We start from the raw sequence: 26,577 nt of genomic DNA on the forward strand, positions 1-26,577 counted from the left end.
ATATTTGTCTTTCTCTGACTGACTTATTTCACTTAGCATAATACCTTCCAGTTCCATCCACATTGCTGCAAATGGCAGGATTTCATTCTTTCTCATTGCCAAGTAGTATTCCATTGTATATATAAACCACATCTTCTTTATCCATTCATCAGTTGATGGACATTTAGGCTCTTCCCATAATTTTGCTATTGCTATAAACATTGGGGTACATGTGCCCCTATGAATCAGCACTCCTGTATCTCTCGGATAAATTCCTAGCAGTGCTATTGCTGGGTTGAAGGGTAGTTCTATTTTTAATTTTTTGTGGAACCTCCACACTGTTTTCCAGAGAGGCTGCACCAGTTTGCATTCCCACCAACAGTGCAAGACGGTTCCCGTTTCTCCACATCCTCACCAGCATCTGTTGTTTCCTGATTTGTTCATTTTAGCCACTCTGACCGGTGGGTAATTTTTTGAATGACATTAAAATTTTTTTTCATTTCTATCTTGGAATTTAAATTGGAAAATCATTAACATTATAAATTTATGTTGTCATTTCCATTTTTAAATTCAAGGGACATCAAAGGCTATGAATCTGATTGTAATTGTAAGGTGAAGGTACTTATGTTGCATTAGCACATTTTTGTCAGTTGAGAGTGGTTTGCTTATTTTTAGCCTATGGAAGGTTTTAAAAATAAAATTTAATGCACCCTTTAAATATTCCTTGTTTTAAAGGTACTCCATTTTAAAACATGCCAAGAGAAGAATTTGATGTCTGTGTTTGAGGTCAAAAATAGGGAGCCTAAGACCATTCTCTGCTTTGGCCTGCCTCCCTCCTTTCTGAAAATGCCTGTCTGACCTTCCAGCACACTCTTGGGCTCAGGAAGTGTATGTGTGCAGCTTTTTGGAGAAGTTTCTATCTTCCCACTCCGTGACCACGTGAACACTTCTGCATGTCCTTCTCTGCTCACAACTGAGTAGTCTTCTCCCCAGCCCCTTAGGGAACAGGGAAGGGAGGCCCTGACATTGTGCTTGTGTAAACATAATTGAGAGATTTCCATGTCTCTTGCACCTTCATAAATGATTTTGTGCATTATGCTGGGACAGTAGTTCTTTAAATAGAATATCCTCCTATGGAAATCGCCCACAGTGCTGAGAGTACACCTTGCAAAAGGTGAGACTAGAGTATAGGGTGCATCCTCAGCATTGCCTAAAGGCTGAAGTTAGGGCTCTCTGGAATATCGGAAACAAATTTATAGCAGTTCATTAGTGTAAGGAATCATGAAAACAGTGTGCCGCCGTTACCTGTGGAGACAACAGTTACCAAGCGAGTGCAGACATGAGGCTCTGAAGACAAAGCTGCTTACAAGGGCTCTCGTTCATTCTAGAGAAACCCACTTGCCTATTTTGAACCACATTTCTTTAGAGCATATGTCTCACTGTGCAACCAAAAGGGTGTTTATATCCTAGTCACTTGGCAAAAATTCTGTTGTTGCTTCTGAGAGATCCAGTTTAAGCCTGAAGCACAAAGCTGGGAAAAAGATGGTCTTTGGTCGTCTGAAGAAATGACCCTAGTGCAAATTTAGACAGTTATTTTTTTTCTTTTGTTCCCCATAATATTGTTGCTGCATGGAACTACATTTTTTAACTAGGAGGGAAGTAGAGTCCTAAATCAGTTCGGTTATTCCCACTTGTTTGAAAGGAGGACATTTGTTTCTATTCAGTGAGATGAGACCAGTTGGGAACTTGCCATGATATTTCCATTGGCCACTGAATTATGTCAATTGCAACATATTTCTTCAGGTACTTGACAATTTCCAAACAATTGCTCTTAAAAAGTCTATTTGAGGGCCACCTGGGTGGCTCAGTTGGTTCAGCATCCAAGTGTGGCTCAGGCCATGATCTTGTGGCTCATGGGTTCAAGCCCTGCCTTGGGCTCTGTACTGACAGCTCAGAGCCTGGAGCCTGCTTCAGATTCTGTGTCTCTCTCTCTCTCTCTGTCCCTCCCCTGTTTGTGCACTCACTCTCTCTCTCTCTCAAAAAAAAAAAAAAAAGTATATTTGATACTCAATGGGAAGAAAGCAGGTGCAAAAGTATATTTATAGGGTGCATTTTTAGAAGATGTGTTTATAGAGGGTGACTGGTATGTCAACATGTTGGTTTATTATTATCTTTGGTTAAGATTATGGTTATTTTTACCTTCTTTACAGTTTTGGTGTTTTCCCATTCTCAGACTTATTTTAATCAGTTTTTTTTTTCTCTTTAAAAAAATTTTTTTAATGTTTGTTTACTTTTGAGAGAGAGAGAGAGACAGAGTGCAAGTGGGGAAGGGGCAAAGAGAGAGAGAGAGACACAGAATCCCAAGCAGGCTCCAGGCTCTGAGCTGTCAGCACAGACAGCTCAGAGCCCAACGCGGGGCTCGAATTCACGGACTGTGAGATCATGACCTGAGCCAGAGTGGGATGCTCAACCGACTGAGCCACCCAGGCACCCCAATGTAGTTTTCTTAAATGCCTAAAAGATAATTTTCCTTTAACAATATTTAAATAGATATAAGGTCCATTGGTACCATCAAGTCATTTCTCCTCTTCCTTAACCTTGCAAACCACACATGAGGACACTCGTAGGAATGCCTCTTACGCTATGGTTTGCATTCATCAATAAATCGCTCATAATTAGAACTAGAAATCTTTTCTTGCTAAAACAAATATATCTCTTTCAAGAGTAGTTCTCTTTTGTGAACAATGTTTGACATCTTAGAAACTAGGATAGTCTTTATGTACATTGCTATAGTCAAAGCATTATTTTGTAGGGTGGGCTCAAGGTTACATGTTTAAGAAAAGCTTCAGGTTAATCCTATTAGGAAAATCATTTTATTCATAAATCTTTAACTATTGAAAAGACCATTGGGAGGCTATGCTAGTTTGTATAGCTGGATAGAATTAAGTAGCATATTTGACAATTGGCAATACGAAACAGTAGCCTACATTTGCACAGTGCTGTCTATTTAAACAGCAACAAACATTTCACAGAGAAATACGTGTTCACCTCCACATGAGGCTCTTGGGTAGTTATATCAAATTTTTGGATGACAAAATGTAGTGTGGCAGAGACTAACTGATTTGCCCAACATCATTCATCTGGCAGAGGTGGATTATTTTCTGTCCCCTAGCTCCAAAGTCCTGTCCACTTTGTCCTGCAACATTGCCCCACAGCAAGTCACTGCTGCTGACCCCAGTGATGCAGGGTAGTGTTGCCAGCCAGGAGTTAGCTCTCCTTGACTTTAAATATGAAACCTTTTTTTTCCTATTAAGCGATGAAGTTTAGTTTTTACCTTTTCGAAGATGATAAACCTTTCTCCCTTTGTGCTTCTTTCTCCTCTTTTGTTCCTAAACAGTGTTCCACATAGATTACTGCTAGAAACAGATCATTAGCATTCATGTTATGTTTTTCCATACCTTTTAATCATTTCTACAGCTGTTCACATGACAACAATTATATTTCCAATTTTAAAAAATTGTTACAAAGATGCAGAGAGAAAAGAGAAAAGCAAAGGAATAAACTACAAGCAATTATGTAAGTGATACTTCTGCAATCTGACATTTTGGGAAATGTTACTGGTACTGCAACTACTTTTTATTATCCAGGTTTTAACCTTTCAGTGGACATGCCTTAAACTTGGTCACCACCTAACAGTAGGTCATGTATTTTTCTAATTTTTCTACCATCCAAGTTTTTTAACCACAGGAAGAATGTTTACTGTGCACCAGGTTACATCATGGCACCTACAAATAGATATGTACAGTTTACCAACATGTCCTTTTAAAAAACTGATATTGACACCTTTACTGAAAGTAAATTGACACTGTGCAAAGTGAGCCAGTGGGCTTAAATATGTAGATTGTACTCACTGCTCTTACCAATTGGGGACTGAACAGCATTTGATGACCTAGTGAGTTTATTTGTAAATTATTTATGTTTCCTTGTCATTTCAAGGATTTAAGTTTCCAATTTAAAAAAAATTTTTTTCAACGTTTATTTATTTTTGGGACAGAGAGAGACAGAGCATGAACGGGGGAGGGGCAGAGAGAGAGGGAGACACAGAATCGGAAACAGGCTCCAGGCTCTGAGCCATCAGCCCAGAGCCTGACGCGGGGCTCGAACTCACGGACTGCGAGATCGTGACCTGGCTGAAGTCGGACGCTTAACCGACTGCGCCACCCAGGCGCCCGTAAGTTTCCAATTTAAAAGATCTGAAAGTGTCCTCAGATCTGAAATGAGTCTCTTGTAGACAGCAAATAGATGGGTCTTGTTTTTTTATCCGTTCTGATACCCTATGTCTTTTGATTGGAGCATTTAGTCCATTTACATTCAGTGTGGATCTTGAAAAACTTAACAGAAGACCATGGGGGAGGGGAAGGGGGGGGAGTTACAGAGAGGGAGGGAGGCAAACCATAAGAGACTTTTAAGGACTGAGAACAAACTAAGGGTAGATGGGGGATGGGGGAAAGGGGAAAATGGGTGATGGGCAGGGAGGAGGGCACTTGTTGGGATGAGCACTGGCTGTTGTATGGAAACCAATTTGACAATAAATTATATTTTAAAATAAGTGAAAAAATATCATTGAAAAAATAAAATAAATTTTTTTAATCTTTGGAAAATCCAGAAAAAATAAAAAATCGCATTTCATTGAGATATGTATGTTCCTTTCTCATCAGTTAACAAGAAATCCTTTATTCTGTTGCCCCCCTTTCCCTTTCCACCTTTGCACCTCCAGTGTTCTTTTTACATTTGCAAGCTGATTGGCTTGACATGTCAACGACCCCAACCAGAGAACCTCATCTTGTAAATACCAGGCTCATTTTCCCAGATGTTTCAAACAAGATAGAATATGACCTTTCTCCATGTTGTATGTTCAGATTAGTGAGTTGGGAAAGTGTCACATGATCACTCTATTACACAGACATGGAAATCCCTCAGAGATCATGTTTTGGGGTAGAACCACCCAGACATCTAAACATTTAACGTAATGAACTTATTAAAACTTAAAACCTGGTTAATAATGAGTTGGAGATGTGTAAGATTTTGCTTAAGGTATGTTTTTGTTTTACTCTTGTTTTGCTTTCCCAAATGCATCTTATTTTCATATTATGTTAGGACCTCAGCATGATAGACTGTGCCTCAGAGAAGACCATAGGTGAGCATACTTGAAGAAAAGTTAATGTAGTCACATACATGTATTTAGTGTATACATTTTACAAAATCTTAGCATATAAATCTTAATATGATTTTGGCTGCCAAATTAGATTTTATTTTGTTAACCAACTCTGTAAATTAGAAATGTCCTCAGCCATTTATTCAGCAAAGTAGAGGGAAAGAAAATGGCATCAGTTTAAACTAGGACATTTAAACCAGAATGACCTGATAATGGAAAATACCTAAAACAAAGTCCTATCTCTTCCACTCAGTGTTTCCTCCCCAAATAGAGACCAGTTTATTCTTGGTAGGTTTATTCCAACAAGCACCATGTTATAGTGAACCATGGTCTTAATATACTTTGAAAAATGGCATATCTGTTCTATAAATCAGTATACCAATTTTCGCCTCTTTACAAAATACAAAGGAGACTTTACCAACCAGAACAATGTAGAACCTGGTAATTCAAATACCATTCAAAACAGATACTTATCTAATAATTGGAACTAAATGTTAGGCCTCATGGCAGCCAGCTTAACAACTAAACAACTTTTAATAAAAAAAAAGGGGGTAAGCCCTTTAATGTTCTGATTTTAGCCCTCTCGACTCAGGACATTGCAGCAAGTGGTTTATTTTCAATGCCTTAAACATCCATATCATACTGTACATTAGTGGCCAGTGTAAGTACCAAGTCCCATGCTAAATTCTGTGCATAGTGGTGCTGCCTTGGTCACCACCACCTTGCCCTTTCTCTGGTGTTTATTTGGCAGGGACATCCCTTCCCCTTTTAGTTCATTAGTGTCCTTATGTTCATAGCAGCTCCCCACCATATAATAGAAAAGAAGCTATGAGTCGTTTACACTTTAGCATAAATGTACTTTCATGACTTCATCAAGACTATTTGTGCCTAACTCTTTAACTGCAGAATGAAAGACTCTGGACTGTCTCTGAGAAGAATGAGCTGGGAGTCAGTCTAGTCATCAGGACCACCATAGAACTATTACCGAGAGGTACGTGGACTGCATAATTGTTGCAGATCAGCACCCGAGGCAGCTTTTTCTAAGCCATGAGACTGCCAGCTCATGCTCTCTCTCTTTTCCCCTCTCTGCTTGAGCTAGATGGACTCTTGCCTTCCACCGGCTTCCCGCTTTCAGGAATCCAGGGAACATCCTCCATCCTTGAAATGATCATACATTCTTTTATCTTCCTGGGGCCCATGTCATGGTGAGAGCTGCCCTCAGGAAAAGCACAGGCTTATAGCACAGCTCTTCTGCTACCTGCAGATGGCTGGTATCCAGGAAGCCTGGAAGTGATTGGTTGCATCTGTGTGTGTGCGTGTGTGTGTGTGCGTGTGTGTGTGTGTGTGTGTGTGTGTGTGTGTGTGTTTGTGTGGAGTAGGAAAGCCCTTAGAGGAAGGGAATACATCTGACTTGCAACCCCATCACTGGAGTGCTATCTTACTTTGTGGTCCCCCAGAAGCAGATCTGGAGACAAGGATTCAGGTGCAACTGGTATGTATGCATGGTGATTCCATGAAGCATTGGTGAGAGAATAGAAAAGTGTGAATCAAGGAAAGGAATACCATCAAAGGGGGCATTCATAAGTCACCTGGCGCTGTGGGCAGCCCATTGGGTAACTGTGGGAGCACGTCAGCATTACTACCCCTTGCCCTGAGGGCTAAGGGGTAAGGATCTTATCACAAATTCCCTTTAGTTACTGGTGACAGCCTATGGGTGGGGGTTGTTATTTCCCAAATTCCAGTGTACCACTTTGGGTCATAGAGGCTTTCTTTAGTTTCTTTGTTTCATAAGGGCAGAGATCCAGCCATTAGAGTGGGAATGCACTGAAGTGTAGCTGTGGGCAGAGCATCCATATGCTTCTCCTTCAGGCGTTTTAGGTGGTAGAAGGAGTGCAGAGAGCCTTACCTGCTTGTGACAGTCTTTAGTAAGGGTTTCAGTGTCTCTGCACTTAGAATTAAATTATTCATATCTCAGAAGCCCTTCACCACTGATAGTTATAGTAGGTACAGAGGATTAACACCTAAGAAGCGGGGGTGGGGGGTGGGGAGGGGGAATGCCAAGCAGTTGGTTTGGTTGAACACAAGTAAAGACTCTTAGAATCATTGGTGTGGACTGCTTATTATTAATGTCTGATTACAGTGCTGCATATTAATTATGCATGGCATTAAATATGTGTCTGATTAACTTTGTCGTAAAATTTATGACAATACTAAGTTTTATTCACATGCTCAGCCTTCATAATATATTGCTTATGTAGCATGGTTATGACTTTAAAAAAATCTCCAAGACACTGTGGGTGTGATGACTACTTTCTTATCCATGAGTCTAGTTTATCCATTCTTTTGGAATTTCCGTATACATGATAATAGTCACTGACTCTGCCTTTAGTGCTGCCAGTGGCAAAGAAATCTCACTTGCCCCATTATTATGGCTGAGAGGATCTCCCCTCCTAATGTGAGTTCTCTCATCACATATTGTTGATTAATTCAGCCAACAGTTATCTGGCCCCAATCATGTAACATTCATTATGCCCGATGGTGTGGATTTATATATGGATTAGAACCTGATTCTGTCCTCAAAGAGGTCATGGTCTAGTAGAGAATAATACCAACTTAGAGATGACTGTTCAGGAAGGGAGCAAAAATGAATAAAGGGCTATGCATTTTCTGTTTCTGTAGGTACACGGTAACAAAGCTGTTCTTATATTTGGTTTCTAGAAAACATCTCTAAAGCTTCTAGTCATCATTTTGTGCCTTCAGAAATGAGTAGTGTTGTAGGATAGTACTTATTACATAGCTTAGCTTTTTGTGCTGGCTGAGAATTTGATAAATGAAAGCCATTCACTGGTAAAATGTGTTTACTTTAGCCAAGTGCACAGTGGTAGCCCCTTTTTATAATCCAAGGCTAAAGATGTCATCCATCAGACCCCATGTCTATGTACTTCTTAACAATAAACCAACTAGAAGAACTTTACTATTCACAACAAAGGTAAAATACTATCAGGAATGAGGCTTAGTATCACAGGGAAAGAGTCAAATATGTTCTTGAAGTTGATAAGTTTACCTAAAAAGGATGTATCAGGAAGCCAAGCTTGCCATTGTCAGCTCTCAGAATTGCAGTTGGCAGGAGAAATCAGGGTTAGAAATGGAACAGAGAAGGTCAACAGCAGATGGGCCAGGGGGAGGGCTAGTGTTTGTTGATCCTGTGGTCCAGTGACCTCCTAAGGGTTCTAGTGTGGGTCTGGCAGTGGACTAGATAGTGGATCTAGGTCATGCTTGTACCCTAAAGTGAGAAAGAGGCTAGTGCGGATGGAATTTAAACAGCACGTATAGTCCTTCTAAAGAATTATATATTCCTGGGGCATCTGGGTGGCTCAGTCGGTTGGGCGTCTGACTTTGGCTCAAGTCATGATCTTGCGGTTTGTGAGTTCGAGCCCTGCGTCAGGCTCTGTGCTGACGGCTCAGAGCCTGGAGTCTGCTTCAGATTCTGTGTCTCCCTCTCTCTGCTCCTCTCCCACTCACTCTGTGTCTCCCTTTCTCTGCTCCTCTATCTCTCCCTCTCTCTCTCTCTCTCTCTCTCTCTCTCAAAAATAAATAAAGCTTAAAAAAATTTTTAAAGAATTATATTTTCCTAACTACCAACCTAGAACATCCCAGAAGATCATGCAATTTAAGGCTATGGTATACCTGTAGCAAATAGAACAGCCCCAGGAATAACAGGGAAATCAAATGATAGCAACCAATTTGGAAGCAACTCCATCCTTTCTTTGTCTGGAGCAGTGATTAGACGCAGGATCCCAGCATATAAAAATGCATGTATTAGTACATCCTTAACATAAGATCTGGGCATGCCACTTTCTCCTCCCTCCACGCCAAACGTGTACTACATGATGAGTTTCCTGTTTTAGTAGGAAACTTTGCTCCCCACCTACTCCTTCACACTACTACTTTGAGACCAGCTTGGGATCCTCCTTGCCTCTCCACACCCAGCAGGAAAGCAGCCCCTACTTGCATCTCTTTAAATGTTTCTCAAGCCTCTGCCTTCTTTCTCAATCCCAATCCCTCTACTGTGGTCATAGCCCTTTGTGAGACCAAGTGGGCTTCCTGCTTTTATTCTTTCCCCTCTTCAACCCATCTTCCAGAGTCCCTGGCATGGCTTCTCCTACTTACCTCGAGAGTAAAGTTCAGACAGTTTGCAGCTGGTCCTTAGTTCATGTTCCAGCATCGTCTCCAGTGACCCTTTTCTCTGCTTCACACCAGTTACTCTGACCTCACCTTCATTCTTTGGACACACCAAACAATTTCACATCACCATTCCTTACCTACCCAGTTCACTACTTTTCTGAAAATTTCCAAAACCTTCCCAGGCAGCATTAATCACTTCTGCCTCTGTACCCCAAAAGTTACGCTTTCATTAGAGTGTTTATCGTGTTGATTGACAATCTTAATTAGCTGGGCAACACCTAGCATAGAAATTGAAACAGAGTAAATGTTCAAACATGGATTTATTTTTAACGTTAGGTCCAAAAGATTCAGCTTTTTATATCAGAGTTCTTAGTTTCAAGCAATATAAACAACTCTGACTCATTCAGGCAAGAAAGGAATGAATTGAAGGCTGTTGGGTTACTCACAGGCTTTCTGGAAGGTCCATAGAGACAGATACTTGGGACCCCGGTAGTAGAGCAGTACATAAAATCTCTGCAGGGAACCATGTGGCCGCTGCTGCTGGGTGCAGGTTCCACCGGACACGCCACCCGCACCCGAAGTCTGACACTAGACTCAGCTGCTCCATCTGGAGATTAATGCAGCTCCCAGTTCTGCTGTTGCTCCAGCAAAAAATGGATTCTCTGCAGCCCCTGTTTGTCCCATGTCATGTCAGGAGTCAAACTCCATCCATCTGCTTGAGCCTGGATCACATATCTGAGCCTAGCGGCAAGGGAGGCTGGAAGAATAAGCCTGTGGCTTCCATGGGGTTGTTGGTTTCCGTCACCCATCAAGAGCCATGACGTAGAGAAATCCCCAGACAGCTCAGATGCCAGGAAGGGGGGTGGGCTGAAGGAAAGTAGAAAAAGAATGACAAGTGTCTACTAGAACTTTCTTTTAGGACACCAAGGACCTGGTTAAGAGCTTCCTTTGACAGCATAGTCTGAGTCTTAGCAGGAAAAAAAACAAAAACAAAAACAAAACCAGCATGCTCAAGATGGGTGATTAGAGGAAAATTGAGTAAAGGGGGTATTTACAAAGGATGGGCAAGGTATAGGGAAGCCACAAGGGGCAGTGCAGTATTCTAGAACTAATAACAAGAGCCGTTACCACCCTAGGCCTAAAGAGGCAAGGGGAAGGAGTAGTGACTAGATGAGAGAGAAGGATGGAGAGAGACACTGAGAGAGTGAGAGATAGCGTCACCTGATGGGAGCCTACACCATCCAAAAGAGACACAGCCAGCCCTGGGCAACCCCTCAGGGAGAGAACAAATGGTCCTGACTCTTCCCCTTCCTTTCCTATGAACACCTGCTGAGGCTCCCATTGGCCCCAGTTGGATGCCAGCGCATGGAGAGCCCATTTGGGCTGTTCACACTTGTCAGTCTGGTGGAATACAGTGCATGTTGGAGAAGAACGGAAGCGGATTTGGAGGAACAAATAGGAGATATGCGGCACACGAGGTTTAATCAATATGTCACCAACATTTTTCTTTTCGTTTTATTCAATATCTCCTTTGGGGATGTCACTTTGCATTTTTAGTACCCCAGTCTACAAGATAGATGATCTTAAAGTGTCCTTCTCATATTGAGCTTAGCAAGATTCTGTTTTCCCCTTGTTGTTTAGGATGCTCTATTGTATGGTTCAACAATCTGTACTATTAAAGGTTAGCAGATATGCCAACCAGTCTGTTTTGTTGTGTGTTTTTTTTTTCCTTCACAGACTTGGGGAAAAAGAGTGGGACATGTGACCCACACACACAGATCAAGATTCTCCCTTTCCAGATTTTCATACAGATATACTATGTATATATTTTCCCAGCACATGAGATTCCCTGCTGTTCATCTCTGCTCCTGTCTCATTAATAGCTAGTCCTCTAAAGAATTGTCAGTAAAATGAGCCCCTGGCATTACCAGCAGTAGTAAGCCCCTGCAAGAATTCATGCAACATAACCCCCAGTCCTTTCAAAGCATATGGTAACTTGTGCAAAAAACAACCAATTGTTGGCTATTTACTCTGGAAAAGAACACGGTGGGGAAACTGTCATCATTGTTTTCAAGTATATTATAGGTTCCTTTGCAGAATATGGAAATCAATGGTTTTTCATACTCTTGGAAACCTCAGCAAGGGGAATTGAGGTACATCATGAGATATATAGGTAACAGAAGAATATTCATTTTTTACTTTTAAAAAACTACATTAAGTGAATTCTATTTTTAAAGCTTTTTTATTTGAGAGAGAGAGAGCGCGCACACGCGCGCATGAGTGGGGGGAGGGGCAGAAAGTGCGAATCCCAAATGGACTCTGCACTGACTCCAGGCTCAATCCCACGAACCTTGAGATCATGACCTGAGCCAAAATCAAAGTCAGATGCTTAACCAACTGAGCCAGCCAGGGACGCCCTAAATTCTTATTTTTAAAATGCAGATGATAGAGAAATACACAGAGCAAAGAGCAGAAGTCACCCTCTGTCTGTGTTCACTTCCTTCCCCATCCCTTGTCCCCTCCCGCCCCCTACCAACATTGACAATATGGCAGAAAAAGGAAGACTATTTCATAACCACAATATTACAAGCTATGTCTCCATGGGTTGTTGAGGATGGGATCTTGAAACAGTGTTTCCTGGGCGCACATCACGCTGCATCATACTTTATGAGAACAAAACCCACTTGCAAAGCTCCAAACCTGAGTTGTGTCCATGGCAGCCACTTGTGTGGGGTTCCTGAGCTCCTTCCAACCATTTACTTATTTTAAGTGATAATTGTACATTTCTGATTTGCCACGTTCCTACCAAAATAGGGATTTGCTTCAATATTTTCAAAAGAAGTTTGGGTGAAGGACTCTACCAATAATGAATATTTTACATTTCTAGGTATGATTTTTGGCATTTGTAGGAATCAAATGCCAAGAGCATTTGCTTGCCAACAGCTGGATCTGTATGCTTTTGTTAAAAAGAGATTTGCGGGGCGCCTGGGTGGCGTAGTCGGTTAAGCGTCCGACTTCAGCCAGGTCACGATCTCGCGGTCCGTGAGTTTGAGCCCCGCGTCGGGCTCTGGGCTGATGGCTCAGAGCCTGGAGCCTGTTTCCGATTCTGTGTCTCCCTCTCTCTCTGCCCCTCCCCCGTTCATGCTCTGTCTCTCTCTGTCCCAAAAATAAATAAACGTTGAAAAAAAAAATTAAAAAAAAAAAAAAAGAGATTTGCAATGCATATGGTTTATATGTGCTACAACTGCAAGAATTACATGTTTTCAGTATTACACTGAACACAGAGTTCACACGTGAATTGTAGGGAAGTGTTAAAGGATTTTGAGAGCTGTTCATGAGCCTCATTCTACAGGAGGCCCTTCTCTTCTTTGGACTTCTAGGTCATGTGGAGTCAGTATCTTTTATTGCTTCTCCTACCTACTGATCTGATCCCAAGCACTATAAATGGGCTGGTGCTTAGGTGCTGGGCTCATCTTAGCAGATTCTAAGTTCCTAGAGGAACTGACACAATGACTTCCTTGACCCTTCCCTTCCATAGCCCTCTTACAAGATCCTTAACCTCTCATTTATTTACAACCATGTTAAAATACCCATGCAGGGTGAATCTGAATGCCCACATGGGTGGCTGTCTCCTTCATCACCCATAGCCTATTCACCACCTATAAAACCTGTAGATTTTACATCCTAAAAGCATCTCTGAAATCCATCCATTTCTTTATATCTTCATGACCACATCTCTATCCAGCCACCGTTATTGTGCTCCTAGATCATTACAGTCGTCTTCAGCTGGCTCCCACTCATCTGTTCTGAAGCCCTTTCATCAGTTCTCCACGGGGCAGAAAGAGTCGTATTTTAAAAATGCTCATACCCCTCCCTACTTAAAATTCTTCAATAGCTTCCTATTTGCCACTCAAAAGGAACCACACTCTTCACCACAGTCTGCCCCCACCTGCCTCTCCAGCCTCACCTCACTCACGCTCTCCCTTATCTCTGACCTCCAGTCCCAACTGGCGTTTCCATCCCTCCATGCTCTCCCCTGCCCGTGAGCCTTTTGCACATGCTGAGCCTCTGCTTGGAAGGCTGCTCCAGTCCCCTTCACCCAGTAAAATCTCCTCGTCATTCAGATCTCAGTGAAATTGACACATCCTGAGTGAAGACTTCACTGTGGCCCCTTGGATGTGGATCGCTTTGCCATGTGCCTCTCCTTAGGAGTTACCACAGTTGTTAATTAAACAGTTTTTTGTGTGAGTCTTTGCTTAATGTCTGTCTTCTCCACTAGACCATAAAGTCCGTGTGGCCAGCTACCCTGTCCGTGTGTATTCATCATTGCAACCCAGCACTACATCTAGCATATTATAAACTCATCATAAATATTTATTTAAAAAAGAAAAAAGGAAGGAAATAAAGAAAGGAGGAAACAGGGGCGCCTGGGTGGCGCAGTCGGTTGAGCGTCCGACTTCAGCCAGGTCATTATCTCGCGGCCCGTGAGTTCGAGCCCCGCGTCGGGCTCTGGGCTGATGGCTCAGAGCCTGGAGCCTGTTTCTGATTCTGTGTCTCCCTCTCTCTCTGCCCCTCCCCCGTTCATGCTTTGTCTCTCTCTGTCCCAAAAATAAATAAACGTTGAAAAAAAAATTAAAAAAATATATTAAAAAAAAGAAAGGAGGAAACAGAAAGAAGAAACAGTAAGAAAAGAAGGAAGGAAGGTGAAAGATTGTTGAAAGCCAGTCTGGGCTGCTTACTGGCAAAATTATTCGGAGACTTCCACATTTACTACCTATAATGACTTTTTTGCTGTTACTATGTTACTGTGGAGTTTGATAAAAATCATCTTCTTTTCATTCTTTTCTTTCGGGCTCCATGTTGTGTATAATAGTGAACTTTTGTCATGCAGATCCTCTTACTCAGCCTGCCTCAAATATCCAACTGGCTGCTGGATACGTCAGCCTGGTTTCCCACCAGCCAAGATGTGCACTAATTGCATGTGCAATTCAGAACTGAGGTATGCAGGGTTTAACTCATGGTACCTCCACCCCTGTCCCCAGAAAGCCCCAGTCCTCTTTCTGAGTGTGTGACCTAGGCTCCTTGCTCACCACTAAATCTCCTGATTTGTCTGGCACATGCCTCGCACACCTTCCCACTCCACTCTCTAGTCCTATTTTCTCTCAGCCTGGAAGGTTACAGTAGCCTCTTCCCTGGCCTCTCAGTTGCAAAATTCGGGCCCTCCGGCCCATCTTCCTCTGCATTGCTCCCAGAGTTCTCTCTTGAACGTGCAAATCTTATCATGTCACTTCCTGTAGAGAATGTCTCTGTGACTGGCTGTCACCCTTGGGTTAACAGGAAAACGTAACCTGGCATTCAAGGCCTTTTGTCACTCAGCGCTTGTCATCCCTCATCCCCAGGTTTATGCCTCCTTGCTTCTTGTCTGCAGTCACGGATGGGGCTGACGGACACCCTTGCCCTTTTGCACCTGCTGTTCCAGTGGCCTGGAATGTCCTCCCCCATCTTGTCTGGCAAACTTCTCCTCACCATTAAATTCCACATTTGTCAACCCTGCGGTGAAGCCCCAGCCAAACATGGAAACAGTCAGTCTCTCTACACTTGCTTTGTAGAACGGACCATGAAGTTGGCTTAGAGACAGCTGAGATGGACTAGCCGAGAGGTGGTGGTGGTGGAAAGTAAGGCAGTAGCTGGGGAATGGAATGAAGAAGGTCTCGGATATATTCCCAGTGTAGGGTTTTCGGGACCTGCTGACAGATTGGATGTGGGGAAGAGAAGGTGGGAGGATTCCAGGAGGCTGTAGCCTCTAATCAGAGGAAGCAGCTACAACAGCAGAAAGAAAATTACAAGGAAAAATACTCACATGCTGATCACCCAAGTTGAATACATTTTAACTCTTACCTCAGTCTCATTTTTACTCCCTTCTATCTCCATCCCCTACATCCTCCCCACTTCCCACCCCTACACACATCGATTAGTTTGAAGTAAACCCAGACATTTTATAATTTCCTCTGGAAATTATTCTAGCCTGGGTCTCTGAAACATTATCACTCCTAAAAAAGTTAAGAGGAAAAGAATACAACAAAAAAATTAATGTCAGTATATCCTCAGATATACATTTAGTGTTTACATTTTCCTGATTGTCTTTTTTTAAGTAGGTGGTTTTTCTTTCTTTCCTTTTCTTTTCTTTTCTTTCTTTTCTTTTCTTTTCTTTTCTTTCCTTTTCTTTCTTTCTCTCTCTCTCTCTTTCTTTCTTTCATTCTTTCTTTCTTTAAATTTATTTATTTTGAGAGAGAGGGAGAGAGAGAATGGGGGAATGGCAGAGAAAGAAGGAAAGACTCCCAAGCAGGGTCCATACTGTCAGGCTGTTGGAGAGCTCAAACTCATGAACTTTGAGATCATGACCTGAGCCAAAATCAACAGTCAGATGCTTAACCTATTGAGCCACGCAGCCCCCGCTGTTTTATTTCTTACTACCATTGGTTTATTTGAATCGGAATCTAAGTTGACCCAGGCACTGAATGCATTTGCTATGTCTTTTTAATCCCCATCATCCCTTTTGTTATGTTTCAGTTTGGTGGCTTTTGCATTGTTGCTGAGGAAACCTGGATGTTTGTTCAATAGTGTTAGGATTCCCCTGATTGCATCCCGATGACGTTGTCCATATTGTCTGTCGCCTCTATTTTTGTGAATTGACTTTATCAGATACAGGAGTGATGTTGCTGTTGCCTTTGGGAGGGGTTGGGCAGCAAGACCATTTCCTAGGTGTTGTTTTATATCTGCATCAGGAAGTTCGAAATGTCTTATAATCTCTGTTTTTGCAATGTTAACAGCCATCGACAGTTATTGCTTATGTCCATTCATTCATTAGAACTACAAAAATGGCAACATTATAGTTCTATTATTGCCTTATTTATTAACTGAAATGTTCTCTAAAGAGAAAATCCCTCTCTTCACACATTTGGCTGCCTTGGGGCATAGTTCATACAGGAGAGGTAGGATAAGTGTGTTTCTTCTTCCCTTTACATACTGGTTGTCAAAATCATGAGTTATTTCTCTTGCATCTTCCAAAGGTAACCAATGAACGTGTGTGTTGGTTACTATTGTTTTATTGTTAATATTAGTAAGAGCTTATATGTTAAATATGTTTCGTGTGTCAAAGTTATTGTATTTATTGATATTTAAACTGTTCTGTCTTTGTCCAATGGAAACCTAATCAAGTTGGCTCTGGAGTTCTCTTGACATGGCCCTAATTCTCTTTGATAGCTTCTTTGCTTTCCAGTATGTTCCAGGCTTATCTTGTACATATCCTGCCCCAGATCTGGAAGCAGCCATTTCTCTTGGGTTCCTTTCAGAGGGGAATGTTGTTTGGATATCACAAAATCTGGATAGTAAGTGGATAGAAGCTTCTGGATAGAAGCTTGTTGCTTCTGGGCTGGTTCCTGTTTAGCATGGACAAAGGCAGAAAATGTGTGGGGTTTGTAAAAATAATGGGGCACCTGGGCAGCTCAGTCAGTTAAGTGTCCGACTTTGGCTCAGGTCATGATCTCACAGTCCGTGAGTTTGAGCCCCGCGTTGGGCTCTGTGCTGACAGCTCGGAGCCTGGAGCCTGCTTCAGATTCTGTGTCTCCCTCTCTCGACCCTCTCCCCATTCATGCTCTGTCTCTCCCTGTCTCAAAAATAAATAAACATTAAAAAAATTTTAAAATAAAATGATTACTCCATTCTGACATATCCAATTCAAATTCAGGGCAATGGTTTTTACTTTGTGGATCTTATATCCATGAAGTGACTCCCTTCTCTCCTGCCAAAAATCCCTAGTTCTGAATAACCCAGAGTAATTATTAATTTGCTACATCCCACACTACACACAATCAGCCTCAGAGTAATTATACAAAAACTACAATCAACAATATGATTAATGAAAACAGCCAAGCTTTTTTTTTTTTTTCCTCTCTCTGTCTTTAGAGTATATCCTACCAGGGACATAAATTACTGTGTTTTAGAGTCCCTTAGAATGGTCCCTACCTGTGTGGCTCACCCACCAGCTATATTTGTAGTTAGCTTACTTGTTTTGTATATTTTTAATAATTCATTTTAAAATTTTATTTTATAATTATAAAAATATTTACGTGGCTGCAAAATCAAATTTACGAAGTCTGGCTTCCTTGTACTCTCTTCCCCCTCTCTCCCTATAAATAACCATTTAAAAATACGATTTAGGGGCACCTGGGTGGCTCAGTCGGTTAAGTGTCCGACTTTGGCTCAGGTCATGATCTCACAGTTCGGGAGATCAAGCCCCGTGTCGGGCTCTGTGCTGACAGCTCAGAGCCTGCAGCCTGCTTCAGATTCTGTGTCTCCCTCTCTCTCTGCCCCTCCCCCACTCATGCTCTGTCTCTCTGTCTCTCTCTCTCAAAAATAAATAAACATTAAAATAAATAAATAAAAATAAAAAATAAAAATACAATTTATCCTTTCAGTTTTTCAGTGTGAGGAAATGTCTGCATATTTGTGTTTATCCTCTTTTTCGGAGGCAGGAGCCTACAATAAGCACTTTTCTCCCCACCCTACCCCCACGTTGTTTGCACTCATTGTCCCCTGGCAGTTACCTCATGGTAACAAATACAAATCTTGGGTTTGGGCTTGTGATTCAAATGATCAAATAAAGACAGCACTTAAGTTTTATACAGACGGCAGCAGGTTCTCACTGCTCTCTCACACATGCCACATGTAATCTGTCAGAATATAATTTCAAACTCCAAAATCGGGCCTCTTCCCACAACCTCCACTGCTTCAACCATGGCCCAAAGACCATCACCTGCTGCAGAGATTTTTGCAGTGACCTGTTCACCTTGTCCCCACTTCCATCCTCCACCCTTATGGTCTATTCTCAATACAGTTGCCATCATGAGCCTTTAAAACATAAGTCACTGCTCTGCTCAGAACCATCTGGAAGATCCCATCTTGGTCTAATCCAATCAGGCCTCTACACACTCACTTGCTCACCCTCCTCATCACCCATCTCTCTGAGCTCTCTTTTACCCCTTTCCTTCTCACTCCACTCCAGCCTCTGCTGTGCTCCTGCCTCAGGGCCCTTGCACTGGTTGGCACCTCTGCCTGGCATGCTCTTTCCTAATATCTGCAGTGCCCATTCTCTCACCTCCTTCAGGCAGTTGCTCAAGTGGCATCTTCTCAGTGAGCCCTACCATCCCCCCTTAAAAATTGCAACCTGACCCCTCCCCAGCTTCAGATTTCCTGTGGTTCCTCTATTTCTTCCATAGTACTTTTTTTTTTTTTTACCTTCTATCATGCTATATAATTTCTTATATCTTGCTTATTGCTTGTGTTCTCCACAAGAAATATAAGTTCTACTAGGGTAGGGACCCTTATCTGTTTTGTTCACTGATATAGCCCAGTGCCTAAAACAGTGCCAGACATACAACATGAACTCAATAAAAATAAATGTTTGTTAAGCAAATGAATGAACGAATGAAAATTTTCTGAATTTCAGCAGAAAGTTTTATCAAACTATGACCCAATGTTAGGAAAGCATTCAGAGCTATACCGACTATCAGGCCCACAGGTGAACAAGGATCTTCTCCTGCTGACTAGAACATTGCTTCTTCCTCAACCATGTCCTGGTGCTCTGGGTCTCTAATGAGACCCATGTGGCATTGTGATACCATCAGTCAGACAGCTGGAAGATAGTAATAAGAGCTTCTTATTTATATGATGTTTATTATGTTAATATAAGCTCTACATACATTAAGTCATTTAATCCTGACAGCAATCCAGTGAACAGAGTGTTAGGATTTTCCTCATTTTATAGGTGAGGCCAGAGGCACATATAGATTAAGAAATTTTCTTATGGCTGGGTAGTTCCTAAGTAGTGGAGTTGGGACCAGGATCCAAGGAGTTTGTCTCTGGAACCCAGAGCGGTCCAGTATGGTACCCTCTAGCCACCTGTGGCTATTGAACGTTTGGAATGCGGCCAGTGTTACTGAGGAACTGAATTTTTTATTTTATTGACTTTTAATTAACTTAAACTTAAATAACATGTCATTACTATACTGGACAGCTCAGCTGTAAATATCTATACAATAGTGCATCTTAGTTTTGACTGGCAGAATGACAAAGAGCTATTTAACTCCTTGTTGCAATTGTTATCTAAATCCAAAGGTGCAACATCTTTGTGAGATTCCAAAAGATGCTGCAATCCATGAGTTCGTTTTCCAAACAGTGTCTTCCATTACTTGTGAGACATATGCCTCTCTGATCTTAAAACTCTCTCAAACAAGCAAAAAAAAAAACAAAAACAAAAACAAAAAAACAAAACAAACAAAAAAAACACCAAACACATTATTTTCCTTTTTGTTGAAAAAAAATGGAAGATCAAAGTGTTCTGATCCTAATTTGTCCGGATTGAAGAGCCCAAGTTTGTAAGATAAAAATAAAGAAAAGCTAATGGCAAGAGGTAGAGTGTGACACTGCAGGTTGCACTGAAAATTACAAGTTACATTTCTATTGAGTTTAAATGATATATTTTTTATTTTGGAAAATTGAGAAAATGAACTTTTTAAATTTATTTTTTAATGTTATTTATTTTTGAAAGAGAGAGACAGAGCACGAGCAGGGGAGAGGCAGAGAGAGAGGGAGACATAGAATCTGAAGCAGGCTCCAGGCTCTGAGCTGTCAGCACAGAGCCCAACATGGGGCTCAAACCCACGAACCGCAAGATCATGACCTGAGCTGAGGTCAGACGCTTAACTGACTGAGCCACCCAGGTGCCCCTGAACTTTAAAAAAAAAAAAAAAAGGAGAAGAGAGAACACATATATCCACCATCTGGAGTTAATTACTGACATATTTGATTCAGTCTTTTTTTTAATGTATATAGTATTTTTTAAATTGTATAAGTAATAAGAGTTTCTCCCTTTAGAAAAAAGAAAAAACACCTTATTGAGTTAAATCTCCCTTCACATGTCCCTCCAACCACAGTCCTCTTACCTTACTCCCCAAAAGTGAAACTAATCTGAACTTGGTGTATATCTTTCCAGTAATTTATATAGGTTATATATATATATATATATACATATATAGTATACATATGTGTGTACATACGTGTGTGTGTGTGTGTGTGTGTGTGTGTGTGTGTACACAGTTGAGCCTTGAAAAACACAGTCTGGAAACTGCATGGATCCACTTATACACAATTTTTAAAAAATAAATACAGTACAGTACTATAAATGTATTTTCCTTATGACCTTCTTAATAACATTTCTATAGCTTTCTTTATTGTAAGAATATAGTATATGTGACATATGCATATAATGATACACATAACATACAAAATAAGTGTTAATTGGCTATTTATGTCACTGAGAAGGCTTCTGGTCAACAGCAGGCTATTAGCAGTTAAGGTCTGGGGGGAGTGAAAAGTTCTATGTGGATTTTTGACTCTGGGGTTTGGCATCCCTAACCCCTATATTGTTCAAGGATCAACTAACTTTATGCGTATACATATATATGTGTATATATATATATATGCAAATTCTTGGAAATAACGTATTTTTTGTGTGTAGTTTTTGACATTTATATCAACAATATCACACTATATCTTGTCCAGCAGCTTTTTTCACTTATTATGGTTTTTGAGCTTTGTGCATTTTTGTTACATTTAAATCTACATTAGCGTCCCTAACTGTGATACCCTGCGAACATACCACAGTTTAGTTATCCGTTTCCTTGCTGATGGATGTTTAAGTTATGTCCACTTTATTTCAAATAATACTGCAGTGACCATACCTCTAGTGCACCTGTGTGAGTGTTTCTCTGGGACAGACAACTCTAAGATCACAGAATTTGCTCATTTTCCCTTTTACTGTGTACTACTACAACACCTCCAAATTGTACCATTTATAATCCCACTAGTAGTGTATAACAGCCTTTCTTTTCCTACACTTAAACCAGCCTTCTGATATTGGCCAACTTAAAAATTTTGCCCGTCTAAAGTAGGTAGCTTATTGTGGTTTCAAAATGTGTTCCCCTAATTGCTAGTGAGGTTCTACATCCTTCTGTGTTTATTGGCCACTTTCCTTTCCTGTGAAATTCTTGAATATATCATTTATGCTTTTTTCTGTTGAGTTGTTTATCTCATCGGTTTATAGGAGTTCTTTATAACTTCGATTCATCTTTTGTTTAGCAGATATGTTGCAAGTATTTACTCCTCATTTATAACCTGTCTTTTATCCTTTTTGTGATTTCGTCTGTCATCCAAAAGTTTTAATTAAGTCTTAGACTCTACTGGTGGCTTCTAACAGGTTTCTCTTCTTGAACTGATTACAGGTCTTACCAAGTCTTCACGTGTAAAGTTCTACGAAAAGAGACAAAAACTGATGTGTATGACTTGGTGATTTATTAGCTGAGTGCCATGTTGGGGAGAAAAATGTTATCCTGTGCATATTTATAGCATTTTCCTTAAGAAACAGAGTTCATTTTTATGTTGTTGTGAATGTTGTGTTGTTGTGGTAATGATTTTTTTGATATCTAATAATAAAATGTTGACAGTGGTAAAATCCTTGTAATAGATTTTATGGTGAGAATTGATTTTGCCTTTTATTGTATACTCTTGGAAAGTGTTTATTCAGAGCTCCTTTTTTCTAGTTATTGGATCTGCTATCTATAATTATGCTGCAAATTGTTTCAGACATTTAAAAATTATTTTAAATAACGTCTCCTTTTAGACAGAAATTGTAGCAGATTGGAGGCAGTCCACCAGCTTTGAATCCCAGTAACCTTAGGCAAGCTACTTTCATTCTTTGTTTCTCAGTTTCCTCATCTGTAAAACAGGGTAATAACAGTACCAGTCATGGGACTGGTGTGAAGGATAAACGTCATCACACATCAGAAGGTCCCAGAGCAGTGGGTGGCACAGGGAAGGCACACTACAGATGCCTGCTGTCACTGTTTCTCAGATCTTTCAAGGTTCTTATAAATGAGGAAACACGTTGTAGATTTAGTGCTCTCTGAAAATTGTATTCAAGCTGAAGAGCAGCTAATTAGAGAAATCCTCTAATTGTCATGTGATGTGCCATTAGTGATATCAGAAAGTCTACAAATACAAAAAATGCTGACAGCACTGATTAACCCAGAACTCTTCCGTAGATTCTCTATGACACCCTTTCAGCCCCCCACGCTCAGTGCTTGTCTACTCCAAACACGTACAATCAATACTTTAAAAACCAAAACACAAAAGATATAACCTTGAACCACATCCCCAAAAGTGTGGCCCTTCACAAGCGTAAATGTACAATTGTCTGGCATAAATATTTGTTCACTTCTCCCTCCCACACTAGTCTGTAAGCTCCATGAAAGCCAAGGCAATATAGATGCCAAATTGTGTATCAGTTGAACCCACTCATTGACGTGTATTTAGAATCAACTTGGTGAACCCTGTGTTCTGCCCCCAGTCCCTGGGTGGCTGGATGCCTGGTTAGTCATGTGGACTCTCGTCCACCAGCTTACCAGAGAGCACTAGGTGAGGAGTGACCAGAGCTGAGTTTGAGTCTGGCCCCCCACTAACTGACCAATAATTGACATAACCTCCCTATACTTCAGTTTCTTCAATTATAAAGGATATTGCTATCGTTACAGATGGAGTGAAATTAACATGTAAAGTGATATAAAAATGTAGGACTTTTAAATGGTCAAAGTGAAATTTCACCAGAAATTCCTTTGATGACAATCACGGGATATTAAAATGAAGATTGATGTGTACACAGGACAGGATATGAACTCGAATTACTTTATGTTTGCAGTCTATACTCTCTCCTTACCTGGGTAAATCATTCTGAGACAAGCTCACCATCTCCATTCAAGAATGATGCAAACCTGTAATGTTTTCAGAAGTGTTTTCTGAGCATTGGCAGCTTAACTAAAAGCATCCTCTCTATTTTTCTTCTCGCTGTTGCATATAGGATAACTGCTCTCACCTGTTAACCCCCTAGCAGAAAATCCGCCTGCCACACAATAGCTTTGCAAACACAGCGTGGCACTCTGTGTGCTGCATAAAGAAGTCAGTGGGCAGGGCGTGGGGTCAGCCTGCTGTTGGGGGCAGGCTGTTTTGGTTGGCACGTCCTTTTTGTGAAGGATGTAGTCATTGTTCTGCAGTCGGTGTCAGGCGGCACACCATCTATTTACTCGCTATCCTTGAACTAACAGGGGGTATCCCCCCCCCCCGGGGCCATAAATGGGTTGGTGTGAGAGAAGCTTCTCCTGCTGAGGGACTCACTTCTGCACTAAGTCCTCTTTGTTAATCTTCTGCAAAATAAGGCAGTTTTCTGTTGAAGAGAAAGCAATCATTAATTTTTCATAAGAGCAGCAAAAGTTGTGAATAGCAGAGGACCTCTTAAATAAAGAACTTAGAGGTTCCGAAGAGAGAAGAATAACAAAGCCCAGGGGGGCAGGGAAAGTATATTCTTTCTTATACTATTTATCATTCCCTCCACCCCTTCATGCCCCGTTAAGAAGGAAGAAGCCATTTATGCAAACTAACATTTCTTCAAATCTCATGAACCTTCATTTTAATCTTTATCAGTGCCTTTTTAAATGAATAATACAGTGACCTTCAGTTTTGTCCTGTATTATGTGAGGTTGATTCATAAAGACTGCTTTAGTTTTTTAAATTAAGGCAGAAGCTGTATGTATTCTACTCAATTCTAGCATTAGCGTTATCCCAAGTGTGGCATTTATGTTCTTTCGCTTCTTTGGTATAAATAAATATCAAAGTAGGAAGACCAGTGTGAACTCTACAAGGAATAATAAACTAAAATAATATGGCATTGATTTTGTTCTGGGTGTCTAAATGCGTTTTTATGATTGTGTATGTTTATAGCTTCTTTGCACGAGTGACATGAATTCCGGGCAATTAAAAAGGACATGAATTTCAAGACACTTAGGAAGAGGCTCTGCTTTCTAATAGCTCTGCATGTGACCAAGTGTAGTTCCTGAGAAAAGCACTGCAGATTGGAAACCTCCACCTTAGGAGACGGTGGAGTTATTGCCATTTTCTATTGTTTTACAATATTATTGCAAGGAAACCACATTAGGGGACTTGATTTTGGCGGCTGAAGTGCTGTATGTGGATATAACTTAATAAAAGAGCATAGAAAGATTCTCTTGCACCGGATGCGTGTCTTTATTTTGCGTTTCCTCAAAGACTGGCTCTTAGTCTTGTTAGTAAGGCCTCAACCTTTGTCACATTGAGTGAGGGAGATGTGGCCCAGGAGCCCAGAGCCCTGAAGGTCACAGAGAGGACTCCTTTCCAGAGGGAGGGGAACTCCACAGGGAAGGCGTTCCACATGATGAATTTCAGACACTTATTCTCCTGCATTTCAGTAGGATAAAAGGCACTCTCTGTACTGTTGGGCTTCTTAGGGCATGACTGTTATTCTTTTAAACTTTTGTTTTTGTGTTATCTAAATTACTCAAGTAACACATAAATATCAACTTCTGGGGAAAACTATAAGATTATAGACAAGTTAAAGTCCTCTTGGATCCCGACCATCAATCCAGGCTCCTTTTTGCCATCCTCTCCCTTAGTGTCCCCAACCCCCATCCAGCAACCATGCTGAGTTTCCTCTGCCTCCTTGGAAATGTCTCACATACTCTTACACAGTACCTGCAAGTCAATAGTATTAAACGACTAGACAGGATTGTTTTTAAAAGTATTTTTCCCCCCGCCTGCATCGGTATAATATTCTGTGTATCTTTCTGCAACTTGCCTTTTTTTTTTTTTTTTTTTTTTACAAATTAGCATTTCTTGGAGATCTTTCCATGTTAATCCATATAGATCTACTTTATTTGTTTTTATTGCTTCATGATATTTCGTGGTGTGCCTGTGCTGTGTAGTCACTTAGCTTTTATCTTAGACAGGCGCATTTAATTGTTTTTCCAATTTTCCACTACTAAAAATGCCTCTTTAGTGTGTGACTTCTTGCGCACAAGAGTGCTCCTCTATGTTCATACCTACAAGTGTGATTGCTGGGCCACACAACATGCATATTTTACGGTTTAACAGATAGGTCCGAATTGTTCTCCAAACTGGGGGCATCAACTTACATTCCGACCAGCAAGGTATGAGGGTTTGAGTTTCTCAGCATCCTCACCAAAATTATCAGACATTAAAATGTCTGCCACTTCAATGGGTGCAAAATGGTGGGGTTTTCTTATTTTAATGTACATTTCTGTTATTACGAATGAGATTAAGCTGCTTGTTATATGTTTATTGGCTATTGGCATTTCCTCCCTATGATTTGCTTATTCTATTGAGTTATTTGCCTTATGGATTTGTAGGAGTTTTGTGTGTTTGTGTGATTGTATGTATATATGGACATATACATACACAGTATATATGTGTGTGTGTGTATACATATATACATATATATGTATATGTACATATACATATGTACATATACATATGTGTATATATATATATACACGTATATACATATATACATATATATATATATATATACACATATATATATACACATACACCCACTGTGTGTAATCTTGTACCTGCTAGATACATGGCAGTCTTTCAGACCTGGCCTGTCATTTAAATTTGTTGATGGTATCTTTTTGTCATCATTGCTTTTGACCTAGATTTCTTTTTCTCAATCTTGCTCTTCTTTTCCCCAAATTTTCTTGTAAGCATGCTGTGATTATCATCCTGAGCCCATGGTACACTGGTTACTTTTCCAAATAATCGTATCCGTGTGAGGTTTGGAGTTGAGTCTTCTTTGCTGACCTTGTCACCACCTGCCACTCACAGCTATAGAAGAGGCTCATGTGAGAAGGGAATAGTAACTGCTATTGAAACCCATTGCAGCAGCCTAGCTTTGATGTGCAACTTTTCTTCCACATATTTATCTAGGTTGAGGGCTTGAAGTTCAAGGGAACATACATATAGGGATGGTGAGTGCAATTATATGTGGGAGGTTGGTTGTTTTTTTTTTTTTTTTTAAGGTATAATTGGGAAGGGAAAAAAAACCAACTCAGCAGTTTACCTGCCATCTACGTTTCAGAAACTATGAGCCCACAACTCCCAAGGCTGTATTCTGGATTTTATTGTGCACTTCAAATTGGGATATATCTCACAACGGTTGCATTTAATTGGGAGATTATTAAAAAGCATGCACA

The 26,577-nt window shown here is 40.7% G+C and overlaps 1 long non-coding RNA gene across 1 annotated transcript; it reads left to right on the plus strand.

Annotated features, from left to right (window-relative positions):
* The first annotated feature begins 392 nt into the window (after nucleotides 1-392).
* On the plus strand, nucleotides 393-25,725 carry LOC123579115. Its single transcript, XR_006702627.1, has 3 exons — nucleotides 393-440; nucleotides 6,101-6,185; nucleotides 24,269-25,725. It is a non-coding gene; the product is annotated as an uncharacterized LOC123579115 (long non-coding RNA).
* The last annotated feature ends 852 nt before the right edge of the window (nucleotides 25,726-26,577 follow it).

This window comes from Leopardus geoffroyi, chromosome E2 (genome assembly GCF_018350155.1).
Source record: "Leopardus geoffroyi isolate Oge1 chromosome E2, O.geoffroyi_Oge1_pat1.0, whole genome shotgun sequence".
Taxonomy (NCBI): Eukaryota; Metazoa; Chordata; class Mammalia; order Carnivora; family Felidae; genus Leopardus; species Leopardus geoffroyi.